Source organism: Mirounga leonina, unplaced genomic scaffold (assembly GCF_011800145.1).
Source record: "Mirounga leonina isolate KUSES-001 unplaced genomic scaffold, KU_Mleo_1.0 Mir_166, whole genome shotgun sequence".
Taxonomy (NCBI): domain Eukaryota; kingdom Metazoa; phylum Chordata; class Mammalia; order Carnivora; family Phocidae; genus Mirounga; species Mirounga leonina.
Genome location: NW_023270418.1, coordinates 29,408,564 through 29,434,066, shown reverse-complemented (window position 1 = coordinate 29,434,066; position 25,503 = coordinate 29,408,564). Strand labels below are relative to the sequence as shown.

The 25,503-nt window shown below is 46.0% G+C and overlaps 1 long non-coding RNA gene and 11 other non-coding genes across 15 annotated transcripts; 10 read left to right on the top strand and 2 right to left on the bottom strand.

Moving 5' to 3' along the window:
* Positions 1–7,064: 7,064 nt before the first annotated feature.
* LOC118016360 lies at positions 7,065–7,247 on the bottom strand. The gene has a single exon (XR_004680790.1). It is a non-coding gene; the product is annotated as a U2 spliceosomal RNA (small nuclear RNA).
* Positions 7,248–10,767: 3,520 nt separating this feature from the next.
* LOC118016358 lies at positions 10,768–10,952 on the bottom strand. The gene has a single exon (XR_004680789.1). It is a non-coding gene; the product is annotated as a U2 spliceosomal RNA (small nuclear RNA).
* A 3,260-nt stretch (positions 10,953–14,212) lies between these two features.
* Positions 14,213–17,842, top strand: LOC118015964. Of its 4 annotated transcripts, XR_004680730.1 has the most exons (12): positions 14,215–14,295; positions 14,639–14,690; positions 14,960–15,043; positions 15,265–15,315; positions 15,657–15,691; positions 15,864–16,010; positions 16,096–16,338; positions 16,521–16,557; positions 16,774–16,810; positions 17,189–17,282; positions 17,520–17,550; positions 17,727–17,842. It is a non-coding gene; the product is annotated as an uncharacterized LOC118015964 (long non-coding RNA). The 4 variants fall into 4 exon arrangements; XR_004680729.1 differs by having other exon boundaries at positions 14,213–14,295; positions 14,639–15,043; XR_004680731.1 differs by lacking the exon at positions 14,215–14,295 and having other exon boundaries at positions 14,319–15,043; positions 16,293–16,338.
* LOC118016395 lies at positions 14,761–14,835 on the top strand. The gene has a single exon (XR_004680812.1). It is a non-coding gene; the product is annotated as a small nucleolar RNA SNORD26 (small nucleolar RNA).
* On the top strand, positions 15,118–15,190 carry LOC118016394. Its single transcript, XR_004680811.1, has one exon. It is a non-coding gene; the product is annotated as a small nucleolar RNA SNORD27 (small nucleolar RNA).
* Positions 15,514–15,588, top strand: LOC118016393. Its single transcript, XR_004680810.1, has one exon. It is a non-coding gene; the product is annotated as a small nucleolar RNA SNORD28 (small nucleolar RNA).
* On the top strand, positions 16,054–16,174 carry LOC118016403. The gene has a single exon (XR_004680820.1). It is a non-coding gene; the product is annotated as a small nucleolar RNA SNORD22 (small nucleolar RNA).
* On the top strand, positions 16,382–16,448 carry LOC118016392. Its single transcript, XR_004680809.1, has one exon. It is a non-coding gene; the product is annotated as a small nucleolar RNA SNORD29 (small nucleolar RNA).
* Positions 16,626–16,695, top strand: LOC118016396. Its single transcript, XR_004680813.1, has one exon. It is a non-coding gene; the product is annotated as a small nucleolar RNA SNORD30 (small nucleolar RNA).
* LOC118016397 lies at positions 16,978–17,046 on the top strand. Its single transcript, XR_004680814.1, has one exon. It is a non-coding gene; the product is annotated as a small nucleolar RNA SNORD31 (small nucleolar RNA).
* LOC118016402 lies at positions 17,324–17,448 on the top strand. The gene has a single exon (XR_004680819.1). It is a non-coding gene; the product is annotated as a small nucleolar RNA SNORD22 (small nucleolar RNA).
* A 6,551-nt stretch (positions 17,843–24,393) lies between the features above and the next one.
* Positions 24,394–24,584, top strand: LOC118016400. The gene has a single exon (XR_004680817.1). It is a non-coding gene; the product is annotated as a U2 spliceosomal RNA (small nuclear RNA).
* The last annotated feature ends 919 nt before the right edge of the window (positions 24,585–25,503 follow it).

Sequence of the window (25,503 nt, the reverse complement as noted above, 5' to 3'; positions counted from 1 at the left end):
TTCTTTATGTCCTGGAATGACAAATTGGTCCAGGCTCACCTTGTTTGAACACTAGATCCCCAGCCCTAGAATCAGCCACTTCTCCAAGGAGCCCTGGTTCCTTTTATTGGAGAATGGTATTAGAAACCAAGATCTGGGCACTCAGGTGTCTTTTGATAAACAAAAGTTATCCATCAAAAATGGTGGGATATCTGGGCTTGTAAAAAAAAAAAAATCAATGTTTTCTCTTTTTTTTAAAAGATTTTATTTATTTATTTGAGAGAGAATGAGATAGAGAGAGAGCATGAGAGGGGGGAGGGTCAGAGGGAGAAGCAGACTCCCTGCTGAGCAGGGAGCTTGATGCGGGACTTGATCCTGGGACTCCAGGATCATGACCTGAGCCGAAGGCAGTCGTTCAACCAACTAAGCCACCCAGGTGCCCCTAATGTTTTCTTTAATAAATACTCCATGTTTTTATTTTTGGTGACTTATTTAAAAAATCTTTCTTGGAGGGTGCCTGGGTGGCTCAGTCGTTAAGTGTCTGCCTTTGGCTCAGGTCATGATCCCAGGGTCCTGGGACCGAGCCCCGCATCCAGCTCCCTGCTCGGCAAGAAGCCTGCTTCTCCCTCTCCCATTCCCCCTGCTTGTGTTCCCTCTCTTGCTGTGTCTCTCTCTATCAAATAAATAAATAAAATCTTTAAAAAAAAAAAGAAAAATCTTTCTTGGTGCCCCTGGCTGGCTCAGTTGGGAGATCATACAACTCTTGGTCTCAGAGTTGTAAGTTAGATCACCACGTTGGGTGTAGAGATTACTAAAAAATAAACTTTTTTTTTTCAAAGATTTTATTTATTTGACAGGGAGAGACACAGCGAGAGAGGGGACACAAGCAGGGGGAGTGGGAGAGGGAGAAGCAGGCTTTCCACTGAGCAGAGAACCCGATGCGGGGCTCGATCCCAGGACTCTGGGATCATGACCTGAGCCGAAGGCAGACACTTAACGACTGAGCCACCCAGGTGCCCCTAAAAAATAAACTTTAAAAAAATCTTTACTTTAAGGCCTGGAAGATATTCATCAAAATTTTCTATGCAAAAATGTAAGGTTTTGTTTTTGATATTTAAGTCTTTAATCCATCTTTAATTGATTCTTATTTATGGTATAAGGTAGAAAGCCAATCTTATCTTTTTTATTATAAGTGGCTAACTGTGATATGATAAAAACAGAGAGAGAGAGAGAGAGCACGCAAACACAGCCTTTGTCCCTAGTTCCTAACACTGAGCTCCTAAATCCCTTGGAATTCCTGGGTGACAAGAAAGTCTTCTCTTTCAAGGAGGCCACTCTTGGTGGTAGCTTTGGGGTGGGGGCTGGCCATCAGAAAAACCGAGGCATGACTAGAGGGTTGTAACTTCCAGTCCCATCCCCCAACTTCCAGCAAGGGAAGAGGAGGTAGAGATTGGGTAATCACCAATAGCCAATGATCATGCCTGCGTAATGGAACCTCTGTAAAAACCCTAATTGATGGGGTTTGGAGATCTACCGGGTTGATGAACATGTACCAAGAAGGTGATACACCCCAAGTCCACAGGGTCAGAAGATCCTGTGCGTGGAACCCTTCCAGACGTCACCCTATGTACCTCCTCATCTGGCTGTTCATTTGTACCCTTTATAACATCCTTTATAATAAATTGGTAATAGTAAGTGAAGTGTTTCCCTGAGTTCTATGAGCTGTTACAGCAAATTCAGACCTGAGGAGGGGATTGTGAGAACCCCGATTTATAGCCAACTCAAAACTGTGGGTACCCTGGGACCCACGACTTGAGATTGGTGTCTGATGCGGTGGGCAGTCTTGTGGGACTGAGCCCTTAACCTGTGGGGTCTATGCAAACCCAGGATTCTTAGTGTCAAGTCAGATTAAGTGGAAAGCCTTCCAGTTTGTTGCAGGGAATTAGAAAATGGCTTGGTATGGAAACCCACACCTGTGGTGTCAGTATTCTGAGCAGAAAACAGATCATAGTGGTGTCAACCAAGAAAAGGAGGTGAAGCTGGGGTCTCAGAATTGCAACTTGGGGAGCACGGATTCCAGAGTAACCAGAAAAAGCATCCCACTCATGTGGGGAAAGCAAGAGGTGTTTATGAGAAAGTAGAAGGGGGTAATAACATGATTTAGATAAAGAAGAAAAAAAACTGTCAATTTGGTGTTGACTGGTTGCACCACTTTTGATTACTATTTGATTATTCTATCAGTGCTATCAGATGAAACTGTTCCTGGTATGCAGTAGTTAACATTTCTCTCCTCATAAAATACCAACAGTTTTATGGTTCGAATACCAGTTGTTCTGTTGGGATTTTATGAGCAAGTACTTGTAAAACAGTGACTGCTTCTGGCCCAGTTAAAGACTGCATTAGTTAGGGGTGCCTGGGTGGCTCACTTGATAGGCGTCTGGCTTCGGCTCAGGTCATGATCCCAGGGTCCTGGGATCGAGTCCCACATCAGGCTCCTTGCTCAGTGAGGAGCCTGCTTCTCCCTCTCCCTCTGCTGCTCCCCCTGCTTGTGCTCTCTCTCTCTCTGACAAATAAATAAAAATATTTTTTAGGGCGCCTGGGTGGCTCAGTTGGTTAAGTGACTGCCTTCGGCTCAGGTCATGATCCTGGAGTCCCAGGATCGAGTCCCACATCGGGCTCCCTGCTCGGCAGGGAGTCTGCTTCTCCCTCTGACCCTCCCCTGTCTCATGCTCGCTCTCTCTATCTCATTCTCTCTCCCAAATAAATAAATAAAATCTTTAAAAAAAAATCTTTTTTAAAAAATGCATTTAAAAATAAATAAATAAATAAAACAATGATATATCACTACACATGCATTAGAATGGCTAAAATCCAACACACCGAAAACTCAAAGGACATAATGTAAAAGACACTCTCATTCATTTCTGGTAGGAACATGAGATGGTACAGCTACTGTGGAAGATAGTTTGACAGTTTTTTTACAAAACTAAACATACTTTTACCATATGATCCAGGAATCATACCCCCTTGGTATTTACCCAAATGAGCTGAAAAATTATGTCCACACAAAAACCTGCACACAGATGTTAATAGCAGCTTTTTTCATCATTGCTAAAACTTGGGAGCATCCAAGATATACTTCAGTAGGTGAACAGATAAAGAAACTGTGGTACATCCAGACAATGGAATATTATTCAGTTCAATAACAAGAAATGAGCTATCAAGCCATGAAAATACAGGGAGGAATCTTTTTTTATATATATAAAGATTTATTTATTTATTTATTTATTTATTTATTTATTTATTTATTTATAAGAGACAGAGAGAGAGAGGCAGAGGGAGAAGCAGGCTCCCCGCCGAGCAGGGAGCCCGATGTGGGACTCGATCCCAGGACCCTGGGATCACAACCTGAGCCGAAGGCAGACGCTTAACCATCTGAGCCACCCAGGCACCCCAGGGAGGAATCTTAAATGCATATTTCTAAGTAGAAGAAGCAAATATGAAAAGGCTACATACTGTATGGTTCCAACTATATGACATTCTGGAAAAGGCAAAACTATGGAGGTAGTAGAAAGATCAGTGGTTGCCAGGAGTTGGGGGGGGAGGGGGGGAGGGAGGGAGAGAGGGCTGAGTAAGTGGAGCATAGGGGATTTTTAGGGCCATGAAACTATTCTGTATCATTGTAATGATGGATACATGTCATTATACATGTGTCAAACCCCACAGAATGTACAACACAAAGAACAAACCTTAATGGAAACCATGGTCTTTAGTTAATAATAATGTATCAATATTGGCTCATCAATTATAAGAGGTGTACTTCACTAAGGCAAGATGTTAGTAATAGCAGAAGGGGTGGGGGGCGAAGGGAGGGTAAGGAAGTATACAGGAACTCCATTCTTTCTAACCATTTTTCTGTAAACTTAAAATTGCTTTCAAAAAAATAAAATATATTAAACAAATAAATAAAATAAAGGTGTTGACTAAAGAGGAAACTAAAACTCAGAAGTTTAAGGAAAATGGGGTACCTGGCTGGCTCACTTGGTAGAGCACGTGACTCCTGATCTCGGGATTGGGAGTTCGAGCCCCATGTTGGGTGTACAGATTACTTAAAAATAAAAATTAAAAAAAGTTTAAATTTAAAAAAAGTTGAAGGAAAATGGATCTTCTAGCAAGTTTAGAACAAAGACTCCCTTTCATCCTCAAATTAGAAAGCAGCATTAGAACTGATTAGCCAGTTTCTTTAAAATAGTACTATCAGTAATTTTTTTAAAATTCCAGTATAGCCAACATACAGTATTATATTAGTTTCAGGTGTACGATATAGTGATTTAACACTTCCATACATCGCCCAGTGCTCATCAGACAAGGGCACTCCTTGATCCCCATCCCCTGTTTCACCCATCCTCCCACCTACCTCCCCTCTGGTAACTACCAGTTTGTTCTCTATAGTTAAGAGTTTTGTTTCTTGGTTTGTCTGTTTTTTCCCCTTTGCTCATCTGTTGTTGTTGTTTTTTCTCTCAAATTCCACATATGAATGAAATCATATGGTATCTGTCTGGGGCGCCTGGGTGGCTCAGTTGGTTAAGTGTCTGACTTTGGCTGAGGTCATGATCTCAGGGTCCTAGGATCAAGCCCCACATCGGGCTCCCTGCTCAGTGGGGAGTCTGCTTCTCCCTCTCCCTTTGCCTCCCCTGCCCAACACTCATGCTCTCTCTCTCAAATAAATAAAAATCTTTAAAAAAAAAAGAGGGGCGCGTGGGGGGCTCAGTCAGTTGAGTGGCTGCCTTCTGCTGGGGTCATGATCTTGCAGTCCTGGGATGGGCTCCCTACTCAGCAGGGAGCCTGCTTCTCCCTCTCCTGCTCCCCCTGCTTGTGCTCACGCGCTCTCTCTCTGTCAAATGAATAAATAAAATCTTTTTCTTTTAAAGAAAGAAATCATATGGTATTTGTCTTTCTCGGACTTAGATCGCTCAGCATAATACTCTCTAGCTCCATCCATAGTGTTGCAAATGGCAAGATTTTGTTCTTTTTTATGCCTGAATAATATTCCATTGTGTATATAGACCACATCTTCTTTATCCATTCATCTGTCGATGGACACTTGAACGGCTTCCATAATTTGGCTATTGTAAATAAGGGTGCTATAAATATAGGGGTGCATGTATCCCTTTGAATTAGTTTTTGTATTTGGGGAGGTAAATACCCAGCAGTGCAATTACTGGACTGTAGGGTAGTTCTATTTTTAACTTTTTGAGGAACCTCCATACTGTTTTCCACAGTGGCTGCATCAGTTTGCATTCCCACCAACAGTGCAAGAGGGTTCCTGTTTTTCCACACTTGTTGCTTCCCGTGTTATTGATTTTTGCCATTCTGACAGGTGTGAGGTGGTATCTCATTGTAGTTTTGATTTGCGTTTCCCTCATAATGAGTGATGTTGAGCATCTTTTCATGTGTCTGTTGGCCATCTGAATGTCTTCTTTGGAGAAATGTCTGTTCATGTCTTCTGCCCATTTTTAACTGGATTATTTGTTTTAGAGGTGTTAATTTGTAAAGTTCTTTATGTATTTTGGATACTAATCCTTCTTGGATATGTCATTTGCAAATACCTTCTCCTATTCAGTTGGTTGCCTTTTAGTTTTGTTGATTGTTTCCTTCACTTCTGCATAGAAGCTTTTTATTTTGATGAGGTCCTAATAGTTTATTTTTGCTTTTATTTCCCTTGTCTAAGGAGACATATCTAGAAGAAACATTGTTATGGCCAATGTCAGAGACTTTACTGCCTGTGCTCTCTTCTAGAATTTTTATGGTTTCAGGTCTCACATTTAGTTTATTATCAGTAATTTACAAACACTTTTATAGGTAACTAACATTCAATTTGCAAGAAAAATTAAGACCTAAATGTTTTTCTCTACTTACAGAAAAATTCTGTACAGAAAAATCAAGTTGAGGGGCGCCTGGCTGGCTCAGTCAGTAGAGCATGCAACTCTTGATCTTGGGGTTTTAGGTTCAAGCCCCACGTTGTGTGTAGAGATTACTTAAAAGATAAAATCTTTTTAAAAGGGGCGCTTGGGGACGCCTGGGTGGCTCAGTTGGTTGGGCGGCTGCCTTCAGCCCGGGTCAGGATCCCAGGGTCCAGGGATCGAGTCCCACATCGGGCTCCTTGCTTGGCGGGGAGCCTGCTTCTCTCTCTCTCTCCCTCTGCTTGTGCTCTCGCTGTCAAATAAATAAAATCTTTAAAAATAAAAAGGGGCGCTTGGGTGGCTCAGTCGGTTAAGCAGCTGCCTTCGGCTCAGGTCATGATCCTGGGGTCCTGGGATCGAGCCCCAAGTCCGGCTCCCTGCTCAGCGGAGAGCCTGCTTCTCCCTCTCCCTCTGCCTGCTACTCTGCCTACTTGTGCTCTCTCTCTATCTCTCTGTCAAATAAATAAATAAATAAAATCTTTAAGAAAAAATCTTTTAAAAAAGAAAAATCAAACTGAATCTGCAAATTATTAGAATAAGAGCTCAATAAAAACTAGACACAAAACAATTCTGTCCTGTATGCCAGTAGCAAACAACTAGAAAAATGGTTTTTTTAATTGCCATTTATACTAGCAACTGTTAACCTTCAAAATAAAACTGTCAGTTATTTTGCCAGCAAAAATGGGATTATTCAGGAATAGCAGAGAATTGCAATTCAGGATATGTGGGCAATTTGCAACAGTCTATAGAACTGAAAATACTCTTGCTATTATCCAGAAATGTCACTTCTAGATTCATACCCCAGAGAAACTCTCATACATGTGCACAAAGCAACATACAAAAGACTTCACTGTAGCACTCGTTATAGCATTAAATATTTGGTAATCTGAAAAAAGGTCTATCATTAGGGGACAAAATAACTTGTAGAAAATTTCTAAATAGAATACTATAAATAACTAAATCTTAAAGAACCAGGACATAAAAGACAAAATATGCATGAAAAATATAGCATGAAAGAAAGAGGGGAAACAGCAGATTCACCTTAAATTTTTTTTTCCAAAAGCCAAAAGACACAGTGGAATATCAACAGTCTGCATTTTAACTGACTACTATCCCAAAAGAGAGAACCACACCATTTATGAAGGTACTGCGATATCAGATTGGTCTGTGAATTGGATGGAGCCAGCCTCTACTCAAGCTCCCTGTTCCAAAAATCCCCTTCATAAAGTATCCTCAGGTAGAGGATTTATGAAATATTAAATGATAATAATACATACTACTCATGATCTTGGACCAAGAAACAAAGAAACAACCTACAATTAAGGTTCCCATCAGAACTTGTTTCCCGAACTTGCACTCAAGGCTATAAAAGCAGGCTTTCAAGCTGTCCCTTACAAAATTCCACATCTCAGCTCTTCCAAAAACCAGTCTAATCCTTCCCCGGGAGAACTTCCCAATGGCATATTCCTCCACGGTTCAGGAAATAAGGAAATTCTGTTCTCAAATTGAATTTTTCGCAAAGGTGAATGCCCTCTTCCCAGCTCCCAGCAGAGAACCGGTCAATTGCGTATACCTTCTCCTCCGCAAATGGAGGCAGTGCGTCTCGCTGCCAGGAGAGGGCAGACGCTGCTCCTATCCTCGAAGAGCTTCCTTTGGCGAGGAAGCTGTCTACAGTTCAAGTATTTCTCCTAACAACCTCTTCTGGAGCTTACTTCATAGCATGGGGCAGGCAATCAATGAATTACAGTGTCATGCCTTGTTCTACACGATGGGGATAAAATAAATTATACAGACATGATTTCTGCTCTCAGGGAGTTTATGTGGGTAAGGGGTGAAGTAGAACAAGGGAAGGAATGCAGTAGTGATACTAAAACTGAAAAACAGGGGCGCCTGGGTGGCTCAGTCGTTAAGCGTCTGCCTTAGGCTCAGGTCATGATCCCAGGTTCCTGGGAGCGAGCCCCGCATTGGGCTCCCAGCTCAGCAGGAAGCCTGCTTCTCCCTCTCACTCCCTCTGCTTTTGTTCCCTCTCTCGCTGTGTCTCTCTCTCTGTCAAATAAATAATTTTTTAAAATCTTTAAAAAAAAAAATTGAAACAAAAGTGGGCCTTGTTGGCTCTGTCAGGAGGTACAGACTTGAACCTAACTAAGAGCAAAGGAGGAGCACTGAGGATTTTTAGCTGAGATCAGATTTTTCATTTAGAAAAATCACTCTGGGGCGCCTGGGTGGCTCAGTCGTTAAGCGTCTGCCTTCGGCTCGGGTCGTGATCCCAGGGTCCTGGGATCGAGTCCCACATCGGGCTCCTTGCTCAGCGGGAGGCCTGCTTCTCCCTCTCCCATTCCCCCTGCTTGTGTTCCTGCTCTCGCTATTTCTCTCTCTGTCAAATAAATAAATAAAATCTTAAAAAAAAAAAAAAAAGAAAGAAAGAAAAATCACTCTGGGTACCTGGGTGGCTCAGTGGGTTGAGCGTCTGACTTCAGCTCAGGTCATGATCCCAGAGTCCTGAGATGGAGCCCCACAGCAGGCTCCCTGCTCAGCGGGGAGTCTGCTCCTCCCTCTCTCTCTCTCTCTCTGTGCTCTGTCTCTCTCTCTTTGAATAAAAATCTTAAAAGAAAGGAAAGAAAGTAAGGAAGAAAGAAAGAAAGAAAGACCACAAGACTACTCTGGCTATAATGTGGAGAATGGGTTAGAAGGGGGTAATGTCAGGGGCACCTGGCTGGCTCAGTCAGTAGAGTATAGGACTCTTGACCTTGGGGTTGTGAGTTCAAGCCCCATGTTGGGTGGAGACTACTTAAAAATAAACTAGAAGAAGAAGAAGCAGAAGCAGAAGGAGGAGGAGGAGGAGGAGGCAAAGTCAGAGCCAGGAAACCAGCTTGGGAATATGTAGCAGAAATCCAGGGAGAATGGCTTAAGCTAGGGTACTGAGAAAGAGAAAAGCAGCTGCTGACATCTAGAAGCTGGCCTGGCACTTAGACCAAGGCCTTGGTGTTCTCCTGTTGAACATAATTTCAGAACATCAACATAAGACAAGGCCACTCTCTGATCATGATGGATCAAGTCAAAACAAGCCCATTCTTTTTTTTTTTTAAGATTTTATTTATTTATTTGAGAGAGAGAGAATGAGAGAGAGCACATGAGAGGGGGGAGGGTCAGAGGGAGAAGCAGACTCCCTGCCAAGCAGGGAGCCCGATGCGGGGCTCGATCCAGGGACTCCAGGATCATGACCTGAGCCGAAGGCAGTCGCTTAACCAACTGAGCCACCCAGACGCCCAAAACAAGCCTATTCTATAATCACGTCTGAACACAGAAAAAAACATGAACATTGTCCAAATCACAAAGTCCAAACAGCTCCCTATCCTGGCTACTATGAGTGACTGTTGCTTCTTCACCAATCCTAGGTTAGCCTCATCGACTATAGACTTCCCTCCTTCTAGGTAAGGCTTATTAAGATACCCAATAATAAAACGATGCCACTTCCTGAAAACATCAAATCCAGAGTAAAAAAGTAAAAAAGTAAAGTCTCACTTGTTTAAACCCTCCCCCAAATCACCTAACACAAGCCCAGATCCTACAATAAGTTCTTTCTAACACCCTCCTACTGAGACACCCTGCGGTTTCCCCTGGTGTGGGTTCTTCCTCACTGTAACAAGTAATAAACCCAAGTTGCTCCAATACAAATATGTTCCTGGCAGTCTTTGGCTGGAGAGCATTTACAGTGCATCAGCTCTGGAGATAATGATCACACTCTGGCTTAGACAATTGAGCAAGAGAGGGCACACTGGAGAAGGAACAGATTTGTAGGAAGAGACGACGAATTCAGTTTTGGACAAGTGGAGCTGTTTATGGGCAATCCCAATGAAGATGTCTGGCAGACCATTAGATACAAGGTGTGCAGTTCAGAAGATCGTGGGTTGAGATGATGTTGGGGACATGGCAGCATATATATGGTAAATGAGGCCAAGATGATGGGTAAGTTGGTCTAGGCAGAGCATAATGAATGAGAAAACAAGTGGACCTGGGGCAGAGCCCTGAAGAATGTGTAGGGATAGATAGTGAAAATAGCCAAGAAGCAAGAGGAGACCCAGGAGAGGGCAGGGTCCCAGAAAGCAAGGGTTGAGAACACTTCAGGAAGAAGGGCAGGTCAACAGTGTCAAATGCTACTGAGAGGTCAAGAAAGATGGAAGTATTGGGGCACATGGCTGCTTCAGTGGTGGACTGTGCTACTCCTGATCTTGGGGTTGTGAGTTCCAGCCCCACGTTGGGTGTGGAGATTACTTTAAAAGGGGGGGGGGGCTGTGCCCCTCCCCTCCGCTCATGCTCTGTCTCTCACTTTCTCTCTCTCTCAAATAAATGAATAAAATCTTATCTTTTTAAAAAGATTTTATTTATTTATTTGTCAGAGAGGAAGAGAGAGACAAAGAGAGAGAGAGCACAAGCAGGGGGAACAGCAGGCAGAGGGAGAAGCAGGCTTTCCGCTGAGCAGAGAGCCTGAGGCGGGGCTCAATCCCAGGACCCTGGGATCATGACGTGAGCGGAAGGCAGACGCTTCACGACTGAACCACCCAGGTGTCCCTCAAATAAATAAATAAAATCTTAAAAAAAGAGATGGAACTATCTTCTGGGATTAAGTGAATGAGGTCAGTAGTGGCCTCGTGGAGGGGAGGGTACAGGAGCTAGAGTGCAATGGGTTAAGGAGAGAATGGGAAGAAAGGACATCCCTGGAATGGGGACGGGTCAGTTTCAGAGACTTCTACTTTGTCTTTACCACTGTGATAGCTCTTTTTCCCAGGCCAAAGGCCTGATGTGGGATTACTCTAACTCCAAGTATATCAACCCCATTAAACACCCAGGGACCAGGGAAACGATGCATGGAGTACACAAAGCAAGCTCCTATTCCAGCTCCCACTCCAAAAATCAATGGAATACATTGTCCTGGGATAGAGGACGTATCAGATGTTAAACTGATAAGAACAGATACCACACTTGATCTTAGCCAAAAGGCCGAGAAGCGATACTACCTGTATCAACTCCCCATCGTGCCTTCTGTCCCAAACCTTCCTCCCTCTGGTCTACAAATAAAGCATGTGAGCCTGTCCTTATACTCTTCAACATCCTCGTCTCCCCTGAGACCAGGCTAATCCTTCCAATGTCACACTTTACCACAATCCAGATAATTCTGTTATCAAATTGGGACTGTTTCTCCACCAAGGTTACTGGCAGGTCTCCCAATTCCTGGCAAAACAATGGTAATCTGCATATCCTCCTCCACCCTTAAGGGAGGCAGTGCCTCTTGCAGCCACGTGGGGGCAGGGTTGCTCCCTGAGGAAACTTGCCAGACCTCTAAGCAAGGCGCTCATACCATATGTAGGGCAATGAATTGAGGCTGGAAAAAGGTCATTCCAAATTTATGGAGATAAACTAATATATATTGAATCCTTCTTAGTGTCTTGCATTCTGCCAGGCAACAAGGATACAGTGATGATTTACACAAGCATGAACCTAAAAGAGTTAAAATGGGAGGCAGGGTAGATCAGGCTTGGGGAGGGAGAAGTGGTTAAAAAAAAAAAAATTGCCAAGGAAAGCAGGGGTTTTGATGGCTATATTGATGGTCTGGTCTTTAGCCTAAAGACTATGGAAGGGCACTGAAGGATTATGAGCTGAGAAGTGAGACTTTTTTTTTTTTTTAACTTTTTTCTTTTTTTTTTAAGATTTTATTTATTTGACAGAGAGAGACACAGCCAGAGAGGGAACACAAGCAGGGGGAGAGGGAGACGCAGGCTTCCTGCCGAACAGGGAGCCCGATGCAGGGCTCGATCCCAGGACCCTGGGATCATGATCTGAGCTGAAGGCAGACGCCCAACGACTGAGCCACCCAGGTGCCCCTGAGAAGTGAGACTTGACCACAAATGTTTTATTTAGAAAGATCTCTCTGCTACAAGGTAGAGAATGGATTGATTAAAAGGGAGGAAACCAGAGCCAGGGAGCCAGATTAAATTTGTTGTAAAAACCACAGGAAAGGAGTGCCTGGGTGGCTCAGTTGGTTAAGCATCTGCCTTCAGCTCAGGTCATAATCTCGGGGTCCTGGGATGGAGCCCTGGATCAGGCTCCCTGATCAGTGGAGAGCCTGCTTCTCCCTCTCTCTCTGCTGCTCCCCTGCGCGCGCAAGCTCTGTCTAATGAATAAATAAAACCTTTTTTAAAAAAGATTTTATGCAACATACTAATGAGAGAAAAAATAAGATTTAAGACTTGTTCAAAAGAAAATTCTAGGAAAGGAGTATTTTAGAGTCCATCCGTCAAGAATGCTGATATGAATTAATTTGTTCATAGGTAGATATAAAACTGGCTAATGTCACACAAGGATATCAAAGAATTATAAAATAACCAAATCAAGAGCAAATAGGAAGTCCAACAAAAGTGCACACTCCCTAGAAAATCAGATAACCCCCAGGGTGTGTTGGCCCAGTTTACAACATCAAAAGGACACCAAACAATAACTTGCCTCTTTCCAACTTTTGGAAACATCCATACACTTCCTTTCTGTTCCAGCTCCAAGCCTGTGCTCAATTTTTTTTTTAATATTTTATTTATTTATTTGACAGAGAGAGACACAGCTAGAGAGGGAACACAAGCAGGGGGAGTGGGAGAGGGAGAAGCAGGCTTCCTGCGGAGCAGGGAGCCCGATGTGGGGCTCAATCCCAGGACTCTGGGATCATGACCTGAGCCGAAGGCAGACACTTAACGACTGAGCCACCCAGGCGCCCCTTGTTACAACTTTTCAATCATGTATTTGAACAAGCAATTAATATTTGCTGAGTAAATAAATTTATTTGTCCCTAAATGTATTCAAACTGGAATTCTCTCGTTGTGAATACTTGTTATGTTACCCTGGGACACACACAGGGACAACATTGCCCCTGAAAGAGTGAGAATCGGTTTGGCAGGGGGAGGGGCAGAAAAATCTTAGATATTAAAGAGGTTTATGGCCCACCAAAGGGCCATCGTACATAAGCAGAGATGCAGTATATCAGTGGTATTAAAATTTCATGAGTGGGATTGGAGGGGGAAATGTCTTTTTAAGGCTCCTAGTGAGGAGGAGATGATAATGAAAAAAAGACTGAGAAACAGGACCCAGGGATCATTCCATTTGTTTCCTGTGCATTTGCCTGCTGCCTGACTACCTTGAGCAGGAACTGTGAGATGAGAGCAGTAAAGCATAGTGGTCAGAAGTGCGGGCATGGAATCTGACTGCCTGGATTTGCAGACTGCTTGCCTCTGATATCTCTTAAATGGATAATACCCAGCAAGTTACTTAACCTCCCTAGACCTCAGTCTCCTCATCTGTAACATTACCTTAATACCTTCCTCCCCGGGTTGCAGTATTAGGTGAGGTCATACAGCGGAGCCCATAGTCAGAGCTTAGGCAATGTTTCTAAAACCTGCAAGTACACTAGGTGCTTACCGCAAACTACTGATGAACCAAGCCAATTGGTCTTAACGGTTTAGAGGTGACTGGAACCACCTTGACGATCAGGTGGGAGATGCAGGCAGCTCTGTAGGAACTCTTTACACCTAGGGTCCCTTATCTATAAAATGGGCTATCTAGGGATTTGGGAGAACTAATCAATTCGTGTAGTGTGCTTAAAACAGTGCTTCCAATGATAGCGAATATTAGCCCAACTACAAGCCAAGCTCCTAGCGACAGCGGACTAGACAGCAGGTCATAGGTGGCCGCTCAGGAAAAATCAGACCCTGTCAGAAGACTCAAGCAGAGCACTTACGGCCTGATTCACTTTCCCGAAATGGCTCCATGCAAAGGACCTCCCCCAAGCCGCCCGCTAAGCAGGGACCCTGCGCACCAGTCCTGGAATGCGCCTGGGCGGCAGGCGTGGGACCGAGATGACACGGGTCGAGGCTGCAGGAGGTCCGGGATCCGTGGAGGCGGAGCCTGCACACCGGTTTAGGGTGTGTATGTAAGTAAGGGCAGTGCTCAGGGAAGGGTGTGGGGCAGGCAGCGGTGACGGAGGCAGAGGGTCGCCCACCACCGGTGCGAAGCCAAGGCCTCCGCGCTCTCGCCCCAGAGAAAGCCTGGGGTACAGACCCCCCGCCGCCAGACAGGAGCGCCCGCGCGCTTCCCTAAAGCGCAGGCGCGTCTTTTTCGCGCCCCAGCTCCTGAAGGCGCGAACGGCACTCCCCCCTCCCCTGGAATTCTTTACCCACAACTCCCCGGGCTCGCGCGCCCTCTCCTTATGCGCCTGCGCCCGCCATAGTCCCACCCCCAAATCCCGTGGGCCTCTGCGAGGTGGTATTTAAGTATGTCGCTACAGGCCTTCGGTCTCATTTTTCCGCGGCGTTCGGTGAGTAGAACCTTTCCTGTTTTATTTTCTTAAACCAAGTGAGCGTAGCACGCCTGAGCATTTAGGTTGCACTTACTGGTTGGCGGGGGAGGGTAAGAGCTCGGCCATAGCCTTGAATCCACGAAGCAGCAGCGCAGCTTTGTGAAGGACAAAATGGCGATGGCGGGCCGTAGCGGCGGCCCTCTCTGTGATGAGGACCTTCTCACAGACCTGTACTGAGTTCCGTGAGGATAAGACTCTCTGAGGAGACGGGCCTTGCATAGCCGAAGTCCAGCACAGTCGTAGCTCCGGAAACAGCGATTGTGAAATCACGAATGTTGATTTACTGTCCTCTCGTCTGCAGGGTTCGGGCGCACTTGGAACGCTGACGAATGGAGAGGAGCCGACTTGTTAGGGTGAGTGTTTACGGCCGTCCGTTACCACTGTTCCTCCGTTGCGGAGTTTACGCGCGTCCAGTGGGATGTGCTGCGGGGATGACACCTAAAGTTGAACTCTCTCTTTCTGATGGATAGTGGAGAAAACATAAAGATTCTGAGTAGCACCATCCCGCAGCAAACGCTTGGGGTTTTAGCGCGGAGGTGTGAGGGCACAGACGTGAGACAGACTGCAAGGTGCGGAACTAAGTGAGGGGTGCGCCTCGTTTTTGTTTGTTTGTTTTTTCCAGATGTGGTTCAGCTCGAAAGACCTTACAGGCTGGAGGATGGGACAAGACCTGTCGTGCAGACTAGGCATTACGGTAATGCTCCAGGTGGGTAGGCCGTGATTTCCGCAGGTGTGGGTGGGCAGTGTCTAGGTGGGGTTCTTGTTCAAATTGTGCTGACCACTCCGTGATGAACATAAAGAAAGACAAGCATATGGCTGAACTTAAAGTGATGCCATCTTCCTACTGAGAAGTGGGCCAAGAGTACTCAGGGGTCTATGAGTGATGATTCTTAGGTACATACATAACGCCTTCCTTTTCTGTTTCAGCATCTCATCACTAGGCCTGAGGAATCCACCTGCCTCCCAGGGTGAATACAGGTGATGAATTGTTCAGATGGGGGATTGGAGTGTTGTCCGGTTTTGCCTACAACCAGGAGAGCAAATGGCCAGTGGAGCAGCATTGCCTTTTTGCTCCTTCCAGCTTGTTCTCTTGTAATGACTTTGCTGTGGAGGGAGAGAGCAGCCTAACAGCACAGTTCTTGCGAGGGTGTGCTCCCCCTCACCCACACGTCAACTGTCAGATGATTTGAATAGATATGCTGATCCTCTGTGAGGTGCGACAATTAATAGCATGTTAGAGTTCTGATGGCAGTTTCTGTTAATGAAGAAACTTTATTCCGTTTTATATTTTCAGATAACCATTTGTTCCCCTTTTGCAGGTTGTCCTGATGGTGACACATTCCTCTATCTTAAAGTAAGTAGCTTCTCCTAATACTGATTAGCATATGTGTGAGTTTGTTATCCAAAGGATGATTTCATTGTGGGTGTTTTGTTGTGTCCAGACATTTCATTGACCCATATAGGTTTCTGGTTCTTGATCTGTTTCTTCTGAGCAGTTTTATTTTTTTTATTTTTATTTTACATAGGCTCCATGCCCAACGTGGGGCTCAAACTCATGACCTCGAGTCGAATGCTCCACCAACTGAGCCAGCCAGGCGTCTCTTGATCAGTTTCTTGTAGATGTTCATTGATGATTCTGCCCAGGGTTGAGCTTTCGGAGAGCGTTAAGGATGGTGAGTACTTGTAACCTTAGTGGTTGTGGCTTGCCAGAGTCTGTGCCAGTGAGGAAAGCAAGCATCCTGTCTTACCCTGTTCCAGCCCCAGAGCCAGTAATGGTGAACCCACTGGGGCTAACTGGGAGAAAGGATGAGAATTTGTTCGTAAGGAACTGAGGTACAGTGTATGCCTGTCAGTAGCATCTGCTTGGCTTTTCTTAGTTTAAATCCATTAATCATAGTTGGAATGGATGTGGCTGTTTTAGATCCTTCACTTAATTATGTAATCTTCTCTTTCAGGAGCAGCTTGTTCTGTGTGCTGCCCAAAAGCCTCCAGAGTTAACAGGTTAGTGGATTAATGTCTGTGGCTCATGCCACCAAATAGGCAGTTTCCATGATGAATCAAACTAGCTCACTATGACCTACACAATGAAAATAAGTGAACACCTGAGAAACTGGAGAAGGCAGGAGTGGAGGGATGCTATGTGGAAGGGCTTTTTATCCACCTACGTTTTTCTCTTTCTCTAGGTGCTGTTAACCCATTAACCTGCTTGTTTGCGCAAAGGTGAGTTGTTTCCGTACGTGGTTCATGGAGCATATTGGGTAGAAAAAAATACCCTTTCGAGGGTATAAATGCATGATGACTTACATGGAATCTCGTTCGGCTGATAACTTGCTGTTGAGACTCGGAAATCTGATTTTTCTAGGAATGATAGTTTAAGCAAGAACAACTTTTATTGTTGGACGTAAGCATTACTGACTCTGTTCTTAATCGTTTCAGGTCCAGTGCCTTGTGTGGAGCCCAAGAATGATTTGAGGTAAAATGCCTTTGTAACATCACTTAGCTGCTATATAGAATTTGCCGGGTGTTTTTAGGGGGGGTGTGTGTTGGGTGGCACTTGTCTGGGAAGCTGTAAGAAGACTTTACTGGCTCACTCCAGAGTCTTGTCTGTGGCCATTCTGAACCACCTACAACAAGCTCCCCCTCACCAGTGATGAATTCAATACCGCCCCAGTCTGATCATGGTGACTGAAAGGTATTTTCTGAGCTGTGAGCTTGCCTTGGAACGAAGTGACAACAGTAGTTTATCAACTGGCTTCAAGCCAGTAGGAAGTTCTGTGGACTACCTGGTGGTTACTGTAAAATAGGCATTCTGAAACCTACAAAGCCTTTACAGATGTGTCTTTGCTCTCAGCAACAGGGACCGGAGATGTTTGAGAAGCTTAGTTCTCAATCTTCAGCAGGAACCCTCAGCCGTTTTTCTGCTTAGCTCCAGTCTGAAGTCAGAGGTGAGTAAATCTAGGTGGTGCAGGGTAGCCCAAACTAGAACTCCCAGTGAAGAAACAGTCACATGTCTTACCTCCTGTCCTAGTTCCAGAGCCTGTAAAGGTGAACCCACTGGGGCTGGCTGGGGGAAAAGAGGAAGCTTGTTCCAGAAGGAACTGTCTGAGGGATCATAAGGGATTTCTAAATATGGGAAAGGGAATAAATCACTTGCTGAAGTCGATTGTATATTTGTGTTCCAGGTGTGAAAAAAGAACAAGGCCCATATCACAGGTATGCATCTGTTCAAATATTGGTGTTTAATATCTAATAGACTAAGATAAACAGAAAAGTATACCTGGAAACAAGCTTTTTAACGTGAACTAGTTTAAAGGGTAGCCCCTTATAAACTCAATACATTCTTACCTAATAAGGAGGCTCACTTTTTTTTTCCTTTCTTTCCTGTACAGGAATCCACTTCTTCAGGGATACCAAAAGGAAGTCTTCAGGTCATTTTTTGTACAACCTAGCTGTGGAAATTAGCATACAATTATTTCAGCCTTTCTAAATAAAAGTTTAACCTTCATTGTTGTTCATGTGTTTGAGTGTCTAGGTGGGCAGAAGGAAATAATCCTGGGGAATTTGCCCTTGTCAGCATTGTTCTATTTAGTGTGGCAGGTTGCCTACTGCTGTCCAGCTCGGGGAAGCAGTGTTCAAGGAGCCTCAGTAGATCTCCTAAGGTTCACCACCACCTGCCATGTGCCTCACTGTGTGAAATGTCTGCTGGGGTTTGGGTGATAACTTTAGCAGGCTTGGCTGAGGCACTAGGAGGCTGGAGTATGACCATCAAGGGTCCCTTAGACTCAAAAAAAGTGGCTGTCCGATTTTGGTGTTTCACTGCCCTTTTCTGCCCATGAAACTTCAACATGGTTTCTGTGGAGTCTGCTTTTTCTGTAGAATCAGGCCTACAGCCCTTGAGTTTCTGTTCCTATAGTGAACCTCTGGGTCTCTACATACTTTTTCTGGAATGGTCTGCGCTCTTTCATGGAGGTGACTCACTCATTCAGGGACTCTAAGCTCAAAAGTCACTGCTGGGGGCCCCTGGGTAGTTCAGTCAGGTAGGCATCCAACTTGATGTCTCAGGGTCATGAGTTCCAGCCCTGCATTGGGCTTCACACTGGGCATGGAGCCTACTTAGAAGTCAACTGCTAAAAGGCCTACCTTGGCTAATCATGGTCAGTTTATGCTGTTGGTGTAAATATACTTTGATTGGAATGACCCTGCTTGTGTTTGTCTGCCTTCCTTTTTTTTTTTAAGATTTTATTTGAGAGAGAAAGCACAGCCCAGGAGAGGGGCAGAGGGAGTGGGAGAAGCAGAATCCCTGCTGAGCAGGGAGCTAGATCCCAGAACCCTGGGATCATTACCTGAGTCTAAGGCAGATGCTTAACTGAGCCACCCAGGCTTCCCTCCTTCCATTTGTTCTCTCAGTGGGAAAGTAGAACTTACTCACTTAGGACTTAGGAGCCGTGTGGGCAATACTGGACTCAGCTTGAGATCCCATCTTTTCTTTTTTTTTAAAGATTTTATTTATTTATTTGACAGAGAGAGGCACAGTGAGAGAGGGAACACAAGCAGGGGGAGTGGGAGAAGGAGAAGTAGGCTTCCCGCCGAGCAGGGGGCCTGATGTGGGGCTCTATCCCAGGACCCTGGGATCATGAACTGAGCTGAAAGCAGATGCTTAACGACTGAGGCACCCAGGTGCCCTGACATAAGTAGTTTTTATAGTGAACATCCTTCTGTTGCTCAAAATGGGATTCCCATCCATATGTAAAATTTAAAGTATGCATATTATGTCAGAACTAGAGGGCAACTTACGGGCTCCTGGGAGGCTCAGTCGGTTGAGTGTCCGACTCTTGGTTTTGGCTTGGGTCCTGGTCTTGGGATCCTGGGATCTGCCCTGCTTGGGGCTCTGGGCTGTGCGCTCTGCATGGAGTCTGCTTGAGACTCTCCCTCACCCTCTACCTCCCCGCCTGCAGCCTCAAATACTTTTTTAAAAAATAAAATCATTTTAAAAAACTATAAGGCAACTTAACATGCTTTTGGGGTGCTTGGGAGGCTCAGTTAAGCATCTGCCTTCAGCTCAGATCATGCTCCCAGAGTCCTGGAATTGAGCCCCAATTTGTCTGGCTCCCTGCTCAACGGGGAGCCTGCTTCTCCCTCTGCCCCTCCTCCTGCTTGTGTGAGCTCGCTCTCACACTTTCTCTCTCTCTCTCCCTCTCCCCCCACCTCAAAATCTTTTAAAAAAATGGATTTTTTGGGCGCCTGGGTGGCTCAGTTGGTTGAGCGACTGCCTTCGGCTCAGGTCATGATCCTGGAGTTCCGGGATCGAGTCCCGCATCGGGCTCCCTGCTCGGCAGGGAGTCTGCTTCTCCCTCTGACCCTCCTCCCTCTCTTGCTCTCTGTCTCTCATTCTCTCTGTCTCAAATAAATAAATAAATAAAATCTTTAAAAAATAAAATAAAAATTAAAAAATGGATTTTTTGCTCATTAAATGGTAACTATGCAGATCTGAGAGCTGTCAATAATGGTAATTCAGCTATGAAAATGGGTTGCATAAGAAAAAAACATGCAAGTACCCTGAAGGAGGACCAGTTTTAAAGCGGGGGGGGGGGTGTGTGGAGAAACGGGAGGAGCACTAGAAACCCACAATGAGGTTCCGTAAGCAGTGGGACAATCGGCAGAGTGCTAATCTGGAAATACCAGATGAATTGTGTTAAAGCCACAAAGAGGTCAGGTGGAACTGAGACTGACAACTACAAGCAAGTGTGGGCCTTTTAGACCAACCCCTACGTGCAGGACCTCTCCCCCGACTAACCACGGGAGGTAGGTGCCACAAGTATCCTCGGCTGGAGGAGGGACCCCACAAGGAGACAAGGAGCTTGCCTGCTATCACAGAGCTAGAAGAGCATGGGAAGGGGGTGGTCAATAGTTAAAGTCCTAGGTGCTTAACCATTAGGCCAGGCTGTTTTCTCTGGGAGTCTCCAGGACACTGCTGATCTAATCCAGCCTAGGGAAGTTTAGCAAGCAGGTGATGGAAACCAAAGCTGGGTCTAAGCCGGCACAGGAGCCAGGCAATATTTAGCAGAAGAGTCTGGTTGACAATGAAACCTTCCAGGAGCACTATTTTCACCATTGGGCAAATGAATTCAAATTCAGGTCCAAGTCGATGGCTACTTTGGCTAAAAGATGAAAGAAATAACAGACAACGTGGAGAAATGGGGGAGAGTGCTGGAATGATTGAGGCCTGGCTCCCCCTGTTCCTGATGCCTCAGACCTCTCCCCTGAGCTTCAGGGGCATCTGCTCACCCCTTGACCTACTTACCTGAAACCCAACTGGACACTGAGACCTTTGATTCCCTGACCTGCTCAGGTCTGCTACACCCAATCCCCTATCTCCCCACCCACTGACAGGCTGCTCTGTCCCGAACCTCGCAGTGCACTCCTCAGAAGAGCCATGGCCTTGCTCTTGCCTTTGTTGACTGCTGTCTGGTTATTTTCTACAGGAAGAGGGAAAGGGAAAATAAGACAGCCAATACATAAGATATTTGAAATTGCACTGTGGTTTTCAACCAGGGGTGATTTTGCCTCCCCTCCCCAGACCACACCTTAGCAATCCCTGGAGACGTTTTTGATTGTCACAGCTTTGGGGGTGCTATACTACGGCATCCAGTGGGGAGACCCTACAATGCACAGCTCCCTCTCTACCACTCCTCGGTGAATTATTCAGCCCAAAATGCCGGTAGTGCTAAATGCAGACACCCTGAGATTTATGAGAAATGGTGGCAGAGAACAAGACTCTCTGATTTGGTGAGAAGGTGGCCAGGGAAGGCATCTTGGAGGAGGCGACATTTGACCTAAGATGGGAAAGAGGAGGTGGCGAGATGTGGAGGCTGAGGAACAGCCCAGGGAAGGAAACAGAGTCATTCAGAATGTATTTTGGAGTAGAAGCAACAGGCCAAGCTGACGAATGTAGGAGTGAGATGAAGGGAGCATGAAGGATGTTTCAGTGGGGACACAACCATTTTGGATAGAGTGAGTCTGAAATGCCTCCCGGACATCCAGGGAGAGAGCCCAGCAAAGGTGGGAGGGCATAGACTTTAGGAATGGGGGTTCCAAGGCCAGGTGGTTGAGTTTGGCGTCCCTGCCATTTACCAGCTGTGTGACTTTAAGAAAGTCACCTAACCTGCTGTGGTTCAGTTTCCCCACCTGTTAGAGAAGAAAGATGATAGTGACTACTTCTCTCTTAAGGTTGTTAAAACATATAAAGCACTTGGAATGGTGCCTGGCACCACTGACCGGTGAGGCTGGAGACAGGGAATCAGCTGCCACTGGGGCATAGAAAGCCCAGGCACCGGATGAGAGCCTTTCAGCGGAAAGTGTACGTTCAAATTTCTAGAAAGCCAGGGGGCTGATACACATTAGCAGACAGGGTGAAACTGGTGGCCCAGAGGAGAGCTGGTGCTTCTTGCCCAGGAGCTGCCCAAATCCACCCCAGAGTCGCCACAGGAAAGTGGGCCAGGTGGAACCAGCCTTAAGTCAGGGGCAGTGCTCCCCCGGCCAACCCTGGCATGGGCCTGCACACAGGGCCTCCGGGACCCCCTCATGTGGGCCTCGCTTTTCCTGTCATCAAAGCCAGTGATTCTCTGTGAACTCCCCTACTTCCCTCCACCTCTGCCATAGAGCCACCCCTGCCCGGGTCCCCACCAGCTCTTGCCTGGAGGACCCCAGGATTCTTCTCCCGGTTTTCCCCAGTAGACTATGAACGTCATGAAGGCAAGGGCCATGCCTGATTTTATCATTGTAGAGTGTGTGCTCAATAAGCATAAACAAATGGACAAATAGCCTCCCAGGAACAAATGTAATTCTACGTTTTTGTTTTTTAAGATTTTATTTATTTATCTGACAAAGAGAGAGATCGCGCACAAGTAGGGGGAGGGAGAGGGAGAAGCAGGCTCCCCACTGAGCAGGGAGCCTGACAGGGAGCTTGATCCCACAACCCTGAGATCATGACCTGAGCCAAAGGCAGACGTTTAACCAACTGAGCCACCCAGGCGCCCCTAATTCTAAGTTTTTATGGCACCTGCACTATCAGTGTCCCGTACTTGGATAGGAAGAGGCAGGGATAACAGCAGACTGAGAGTGAAGGAGCCACTCCCCACTTGCTTTGGCTTCAGAGGAGGAACAGGGCTGCTGCAGCCCCACCTAGGGAACTACCCCCGGCCCCAAATCTGCAGTCTGGGCCCCTTGGCTGTAGCCTGGGCAGAAGGTGAAGGCTGCTCAGCTAGGGGGCTGTGGTCTGCCCAAGGTTGGGTCTTGAAGAATTTGGAGAAGGTTGAGATTGAAAGAAATGAAGGTTTGCTTTTGCCCCTGTATGTTTTTACTGCCGTTGTAACAAATTACCACAAACTCAGTGGCTTAAAACAAAACTTCTTATCTTGCAGTCTTGGAAGTCAGGTGTCCAAAACGGGTCTCACTGGGCTAAAATCAAGCTGTGTTGGCAGGGCTGCATTCTGTTCTGGAGGCTCTAAGGAAGAATCTGTTTCCTTGGGTGCCTGGGTGGCTCAGTTGGTTAAGCGACTGCCTTCGGCTCAGGTCATGATCCTAGAGTCCTAGGACTGAGTCCCGCATCAGACTCTCTGCTTGGCCAGGAGTCTGCTGCTCCCTCTGACCCTCCCCCCTCTCATGCTCTCTCTGTCTCATTCTTTCTCTCTCAAATAAATAAATAAAATCTTAAAAAAAAAAGTTTCCTTGCCTTTTCCAGCTTCTAGAAGGCCACCCACATCCATCTGATGACCCCCTTCCATCTTCAAAGCCAGCAATGGCTCATCCATCTTTTGCATGCCGCATCACTCTGACGCTGGTGGCTCCTGCGTCCCTCTAGCCCTGATAAGGACCACCAGATAATCGAGGATAACCTCTCCTTCCCCAAACCCTAACTTAACCATATCTGCAAAGTACTTTTTGCCCTGCGAGGTAATACATTGCGAGGTTGTGAGAATTAGGACCTGGGCCTCTGGGTTGGGGGCACTGTTCTGCTGGCCGCGCCCTCTTAACTCAGCCCCTCCCTGGAGGCCCTGGGTTTACTTATGGAGACCTGTAGAAACTGCCCCTGTTTAGTAACATCGGGGACACACTGCTGAGAACCCTGTTCTCTAAAATCATCGATCCCAGACATTTTGCTAATTAAAAGCCTCTCAGTGAGAACGGAAGTTCCCACCCGGTCACTTTGACACAGACACTCGGCCTCTATTTCCAGCCCGGGTGTAGAGCTTGTTAAGGAGGTTTCGGACAGAACATTCCACATTTCCATTAATAGAGTTTCCAAGAAGACGGGACTCCAAGTTCCTTGTCAGCCCCGGCCTGATCCCAAACCCTTTCATACAGCTGTCTTTGCCCTGAGCCTACAAAGGAAGTGCTTCATTTCAGTTTTATCTATGCTGGCCGCACCCCCTCTCTCCCACCGGGGTTTAGGAATCGGGAACGTCCGCAAGGCCTTTCTCGGGGCCGCTTTTCCCCTCTGCGAAGGGCCCACGGTGGTCTAAGCAACGGGCCTCACGTCATCAAGTCACGGACTAGGGAGCAGGGATCCCAACCCGGTTCTTCAAAGCCTGTGCGTGGGAGCTGCAGCCTCACCAAATAAAGGCCCGGGAGACGGGCGCCGGCACCCGCCACACGGTCATTCACACACTAAAGGAGACGCCGCCCCACACCCCCGGGAAACCGCCTGAAAACCTTCCGGCTCGCAGACTGACGCGGTGGGGCGGGAAGGGAAGGGGGGGAGGCCACGCCCACATCGCAATCCGACTTGTATGTGGACCAATCCCAAGAAAGTAAAAACAGTTCAGGGGCGGGCTTATGTAAAGCACACCGAGGGTGAACAGGCAGGCAAAGAAGTAAAGAACAAAATTTAAGGCTATTTTTTAAAGTCTAGCTATTATTATGAAGTAAGAATAATGGGAAATTGAATTGTAGAGGACCTTCACATTGCAAAGTAATCTAATCATTAGGCCACCAAAATCACCACTACCGTAAAAGCTATCCCAAGGGTAAGGGCTGCCCGCAAGCCCAGGCTTCAGTATCGCTTCTCGGCCTTTTGGCTAAGATCAAGTGTAGTATCTGTTCTTATCAGTTTAATATCTGATACGTCCTCTATCCGAGGACAATATATTAAATGGATTTTTGGAGCTAGGAGATGGAATAGGAGCTTGCTCCGTCCACTCCACGCATCGACCTGGTATTGCAGTACTTCCAGGAACGGTGCACCACCCCTTCGGGGGAATAAACGGTCTTTCAAAAATAAGAACTTGGTATTTGGACTTATATCTCTGATCTTTGTACTTTGTGTGACGTTCAGATGGAAAATTAATGATCTGTGCTCTTCATCTTTATTAATACAAAAAAGCACGGAAGTTTTTTCGCTTAGTGTATAAATATTTTCTTGGGTAAATTTTAGGGAAGACTATTTATAGTACGAGCCCGCGAAAGCTTGATAGGGCTAAGAAACGTAAGATAGAACAACACAGGTTGATTGTAAAGTGAGTGTTACGACTTCCCCACCCTTTCCCCACCCTTTTAAGTTGGTATTTTTTTGTTATATTTAATGCGTTGTCACGCGTTCTCGCCGAAGGACAGTTATTATGAAGGGGACCTTCTCAATCCGAAGTGGAAGAAGCCGCAGCTTTATACTCCTTTTTACGCACGGGCATTACTCTACGTTTAGAAAAAGTATAAGATTCATGAATTACCTGATGGCGTGGGGGGCGGAGTACTTCATTTGCTTTTCCTTACGTCTTCGTTTTACCCCTGGAGACCACTGGGTCGCCTCGTCTAGCCTAAGCCCCAGGTGTGTCCCCGACCTGACAATGAGAGAAACCGTCCAACAGAGGATGTCTCACAAAATAAAGGATTTAAATGTAGGGTGTTAAAGGTAAGGGGGGATTTAGGTTTAATTTAACGTGATAGGCTCAATACAAAGTAGGGCTGCGGGGGCGGGGGGGCGCAAAGAGGTGAGTATCAGGGGTAGACTGTGAAGTAGACCCAGGGCGCTTGTTTCCTTGGTAATACAACGTTAAGATAAATGTGGAATGTGATGCTCAGAACTCTCACCAGCAGCTCTGTACTGATACAATTTCAAACGGTTTCTGGTTCTCTAATTTCAGAGAACTAAAATCTCTGTGAGGAAACAGT